Below are 6,302 nucleotides of genomic sequence, written 5' to 3'. Positions count from 1 at the left end.
GAAAAAAAAAAAAGGGCACTGCAGCTATAGCGGCTGGATTTTTTTATGTGTATATTAAATAGAGCCGTATTTGTCTAGAAAATATGAGGACTATGTCATCGTTTCATCTCTGAGAGTGAGCGCTGTAATATTCATGTTACACACTCAGTCTGGAGTTGGTTGAGCGGCAGCTAAAGCTCTCTGGAAGATATAAATCCAGACAGAATTAGCAGACCCAGAGACAATAAAGGCAATAAAGCGTTATGTGAGAAGGAGCTGAGAGCTCCAGAGAGCCAAAATTCAATCCCATCAAAAAGCAGATTTAGTTTGGGGTTGTCAAAAGCAGTAGGTACTGCTGAAGACCCAACCCAGGAGTGCATCTGTAGGGGTCTTTATGCTTACACCGTGCTGGGCCAGCAACTCCCAGGAGTCAAATGGGAGATTTTCTTTCCTGTTTTCCAAGATGTGAAGGAATCCCGTCCCTTTCTGCAAACATTGCTGGCATGCCGGGCTCAGAGACCAGCTCCCAGAGCTCACGACAGGGAGCAAATTCCCCCTCAGCAAATTCCCTGCCAGCAGCAGCTCCCTTTGGGGACAGCCTGGATGTCTTTCCTCCCGCCACAAGCGTGGCCCTGGAGACATGGGGTGTCTGCCGGGACTGACACGAGGGGAAGGCGCAGGTCCCGAGGGCAGCAGCGGGGTAACCCCAAATCCTGCCCTTGCAAGGGGCCAAGCGGGAAGCCCTGGCTCCAGCCGAGCTGCTGCTCGAAGCCAAGCACCAGCTGCCCAACATGTCCCGGCCACTGAAGCCAGGCACAGGCACTGGCACGGTGCTGGGTGCCCTGCCCAGGGAGAACCACTCTTTTCTTCTGATTACCGGCGTTATTTGCTCACTGCAACTTTTCCTGCTTCACGAAGGGAGCTGGAAGTCTGGACGCTGACTCGGGAAGGCAACGCTCAGTGACCCCAGCAGCCACACTCTCTCTGTGGGCGAGAGCAACGATAACATTTTGCTAGGAGATATTTTAAACCAGCAAAGAAACACCGGGTGATTTCATGGCAGGCTAAATTCAGTTGTAAGCTCTTAGTGCGGGGAGGATGTGTGGATGGTACACAGCCATAAAGAGGGCTCTTAGGAGTCGCTACTGCAAGTAGAAGCAATATTTGGAGATGAATCTGGAGCTGAGGCAGAAAAAAAGGAGATTTCTGCTTTCTGGCCATATCTTGCATCGAAACAGTGCTTGCCTAACACAAGTGGAATACTTTATTTTCATGCTTTGAATGCAGCTCCTGTGTGCTTGATAAAATGTACCCATAAAATTGCAAATAGAAGGCAATTTGACTACTGATGGCTAATGCATCATAACGGCTAAGGAAATGTGAGCATTTAAAAATACCCCATTTAAATGTTGGGCACTACCTCCTATACTTGCACTATAGCAGAATAAATAAACAATATGTGTGTATTATGTTAATATTGTCCAAAGCCAAAAGAATGAGTGCAAAATGTGTTACTTGCTTTTTATGACTGATCCATTATGTCCAGAGACCAATGTGTGAATGAGAAAAGGGGGAAATCAACAGCTCTTTTCCTTTGAGAAATGGCTCCTTTTGTTTTACGTCTCTTGGGTGAATTATTTTCCGTGATTGCATCTAGCAGCAGGAACCCCTTGCATTACTGAGGGTGATACAAGTCCCAGGGAAGCCGGTTGCAAAACTCTGTTGGTTTGATGATGGCAGGTGTTGGTCTGGGGGCTACCCCACGTTATGGGGGGGAAGGCAGAGCAGGGGAGGGGGGACAGAGCCCACCCACAGTCAAACACCCCGTGTTTGGGCTCGCTGGACTGTACTTGTGCAGCAGCGTAACCTTAGTATCGACTCCTGCAAGAACCAAAGAGGAGGGCTGTGGGAGCAGGTGCTGCTGCCTAGGGTCTCCTTTTGTGCAAATTGGAGCAGTTTTGGGACTGTTCTAATGTCTGCAAATTGCCTGTGGCCCTCTTAGGGGGGTCCCGGCTCCGAGGACTCCTCGGCACGCATGGGACGCTGGCTGTGCCTCTCCTAGGCTGATTTCTTCTGCGGCAAGGACTCCAAGGAGCTCATTCCAGACCTCCAGTGCTGGAGGAGTGGGGACATCCAGCTCAGGGAAATCCACACCAGCAAACCCCTAATCTCTTTTAAATTGTCTGAGAGTGGGAGGAATAAAAGAGAGTGAAAATTACACCACCCCCCCAGCTTTTCCTGGGCAATCTCAGAATTTATTGAGACAACTCCTGTGGGATGCTACATCATGTCATCCAAGACTTGTGTATCGACTCTCTTTTCCTGCTGCTGCTGAGTGAAGAAATATGATAGCGGGAGGGATAATGAAGCAGACATGTTTTCTTCAAATCAAACCAATTCTGTCTTAAGATGGAATAAAAGGGTAAAGAACTTTCCTTTCGCGATATTTTTCTCAGTAATGTGTTTTGACAATTTAATTTAGAAGTCATAGAGTAGCGAAGACAAAGTCACCCGGTGGGTGGACATCGGAGAGTTCAGTTGCCTTTGTGATGAATTGGTGATAGTACAGAGATGACAAAACAACACAGGGGGACAAGAAGGAGGCTGGCAGCACTGTCGGCAACATGCACAGGATAAATTGAACACTACACTTCATCCAGGATCTTCAATAGTCCCAGGCATCCCGATATAATTTATGAATAGCAATTAGCATTTTATTATGGCTCGTGCTCGAGCTGCGTACCTATCGCTTGGGTTCAGGTTTTGCAAGAGTTGCAGAGCAAAGTTTTCCTAAGTTTAAAGTACCTGTTTATTTAAATTAAAGCAATAAATATGCTCAAGAGGTTGCTTTCCTGTTTTTAAGCTGCAGAGGTTGCGAGTGTGGATTTCTTGCGGAGGCTTCTCGGGGCGCTGGCTCACGTGGCTCTCCTCGCCTGGGCTCCGGCAGCACACGTGCGCGTCCTGCTTGTGTTTGACAGCCCGTCCCAGGCGTGCTGTGGGACCCGGGGCAGGATCACCAGCAAAGCAGCCAAGGGAAGCACCAGGATCTGTCTGTGCCCAACAGCCCCAGTACGGGATCTTGGCTGCATTCATCACGGCTGAGCCGTCCCTCACCGTACTGCAGAGGAGCCCCCGCTCCCTCCCGGTCTCTGCGCCGTCTCCGTGTGTGGCTCCACGGGAGCCTCGTCCTGATGCTTTGAGGCCGATGGGTCCCAGATTTATTTCTCTTTTTCCAGGACATGGAAACTTCTGTCTCTTGCCCCTTAGCAACTTCCCCAGTCAGACGGTGGAAGAACAATCCCTTCTCCTGCTCCCCTCTCCATCCCAGCCGGAGAAGCAGCGCCCTTCTGCTTCCCCTTCCCTGCAAACAGAGGATCATCTTTAAAAAAAGAGCCTCTTAAGCTGGAAACTGGGAAAACTGGTGGGCAACATCCGTCGGACTGTCATTGCTGGCACTGGTTCAGGACCCGCAGCACCCCAGGGCCGCGGGCGGGCAGGAGGGTGCCCAGCGGGGGCTGCCCCGCTCCCCCCTGCAGCACCCCAGCACCTCTCTGCCCCATCCAGCTTCGCCTGCAGCGGCTGCGGCTGATACCCCAGTGCGGAGACACGCAGATCTGTTGTACAATTTAGCTCCGGAATCACTCTGCAAGGCCCCTGACTGTGCTCCAAACGACTCTGTAGGTTGTTATAAATATACAAAGCTTTTTGTGGGGTTATTCATGAAATTCTATCACCGTTTACCCTGGCTGGTAATGGCCTTGTTTATGTATGGGCTCTATACCTGGCTTTGCAGCCTCTCCAAACACAATTCTATTACCGTGTTTAACTGCTCTATCAGTGTAGTACTTAGCACTCTCTGCTTTCCAGCACAGCTCCTTAATGGCCGGGGAAGGTATTAGGCACTGCAGTTTGTGAGTATTCAAAAGAAAGTTCAAATCTCACGATGTCTTTATTTTAAAATTCATGGAATTTCTAAGTACCAACTTCTAAGCCATGACCAAATAGTCATTTCTTTCTTAAACAGCCTTTTATTTTCCCCTCTTCCCCCCCCCACCAGTTAACTTGCTCTCACCAGCTTTGCGGGACCCGCAGCTCTCCGGATGCCAGTCCCTGCCTGTCCCACCGCGTGGGCCACCACCGTCCTCCGGGTCCCCACCAGCTCTTTTCTCGCTGGGAGCAGCCGCAGCGCTGGGAGGGGGCATTGGTGGGAGGGGGTCACTTTGGGGGTTTGCAAGCGGCGTGGGGCAGGGACTCACCCGTGCCCTCCCCGAGGAACGCTGGGGTGGACAGCGGTCAGGGGAGCAGAGACAAGGGGGAAAAGAGATTTAGAAATCGGGGGGGGGTGTATTTAAAAGGATGTGACAGTACCTGTGTGAGAAGGGTGGCAGAATCAGGCCACTGGCCGTGCTGGGGGCAGCAGTGGTGGAAACCATACTTCGAGTCCTTCCTTATAATCAGTGTTTTGGGTTTTGGTACCGTATGGATCCAGTTCACAGATTTCTTTCCTAAATGGAGAAGAAAAACCTTTCAACTTCATATTTAAAGTCCCACTTCTCACACACACCGACGGAGAACGATGAATACCCGTGTCCGCCCGCCGCTACCTTGTCCATCAGGTGCCGTTTTACCCGCGACCATCACCGCTGCGTCTGGGTGGCAGGAGGCAGCCGGGACAATTTGCCTTCTCTTTCCAGCTGATCGAGAGTGTTTTCTAGTTTCCTCGTATGTTTTGGCAGAATGTCACAATTTAATTGTTGGAAACAAGAGCAGGAAATATTAGCAGCACCGGCACAATAGGATTTTAATTTAGCTTCAGGATAGAAATGGGTCTCTAGCAGAGTGCCAGGCTCCAGGATTGCCTGCGAGTACGAGGAGCCTGGAGTTTGCCTAATAGTTTGCACAACTGGGGTAATTCTGTAGGGATGCGAGGGACTTAATTGGGCTCATGCTTAAACATCCTCGTAATGTGAGGCACACTGCATGCTCCGAGCATTATTATTAAACAGCCCATTTCACTTTTTAATGATCATCTTGGATCACCGTAGCAGTGATCAGCAAATAATCTTGGACAAATAAACATCTGTCTTCAGTGTTTCCACAGCCGGGGCTGCCTCCCGGCTCCGAGCCCGGCTGGGGTGGGGGGACGGCCGTGCCCCCAGCCCCACGGGAGCCCCACGTGCCCCCCGCTTTGCCCAGCGCCCTTCATCGGGCCGGGGGGCTCAGAGGTCGGGGTTAGTCCTCAGCACCACGTACCCCTCGGGACATCAATGTCTGCCCCAAACACCGCCGGGCTGCACACGCAGGAGGCGTGTCGCTGCCCGCCTTGACATTGAGGTAAAATATGGGGCAGCACTAAATTATTCAGTTGGTGAGAGGGGCTCTCAGGATGGTGTGTTGCGCTTCTGCAGTGTAATTAATAGTCTTTAGATTAAATATGAAATCATTCCTAGTCATTAATAATTTAGCCGCAGCGTGGCGATCTTTAGAGAGCAGCAGCACTTCATATTCTTCTCAAGTATGTTGCCTGAAATGCTTTGGGGGAAGCCAGCCGCCCTTTCATCCATCTCAATTACAATTGCTGGCTGCTCGTTTCCTTCTTGAACATTGTTTTGCGAAGGTGTAAAACTCTTCCGCTCCCGCTTTTCCTAAGTCGGTGCTTAACAACATCAGTGTGTCCTGGAAACGAGGGGCCGGTGCTCTACCTCAACAGCCATCTGCCGTGGAGCGGAGGTGCAGACCTCCAGCGCTTCCCAAGGTGTCCGTGCTCGAGCCCTGGCACGCGCCGTAAGAGTTTCGGGGTCGGATTTAGCTCGAATGCAGCTTCCACCATCCTCGCTGTGGGACGGATGGACCACCCCGAGAGGGGTCTGAGCCGGTCATTGCCGAGGGAGGTGGAAGGATGGAGAAGAGCTTCCCGTGGCCAAAGTGCCTGCACTGCTGCCCTGCCGTGGCTTTTGCTGTGGTGCCGGTGACCTCGACCACGGCCGACCCACCAGCACCAGTCCCAGCTCCGCGGCATAATAATCTGGTCCTTATAATTTCCAGAAAACGGGAGCTGACCCACCTCTCCTCCGTTTCTTCCAGCCCCCAGGCCCCACCGCCGTGCTTTTTATGGGCAGGATGGAGACGACGGTTTTTGCTAATGCTGACAACTACCATAATTTAGCTTTACGCCAGCACTAAAACTGGAGAAAAAATTCATGTCCTGGGACATCTGTGACACAGTTGCGGCTGACGGCGGATTTATGTGCAGCCCCAGCGGCTCCCAGCAAGGAAAGCACCCTGGTGCATATGGAGAGGTGTAACAGCTCCACTCCTCTGCC

Source organism: Buteo buteo, chromosome 23 (assembly GCF_964188355.1).
Source record: "Buteo buteo chromosome 23, bButBut1.hap1.1, whole genome shotgun sequence".
In the NCBI taxonomy this organism is placed as follows: Eukaryota; Metazoa; Chordata; class Aves; order Accipitriformes; family Accipitridae; genus Buteo; species Buteo buteo.
This window is presented reverse-complemented; position numbering follows the sequence as displayed.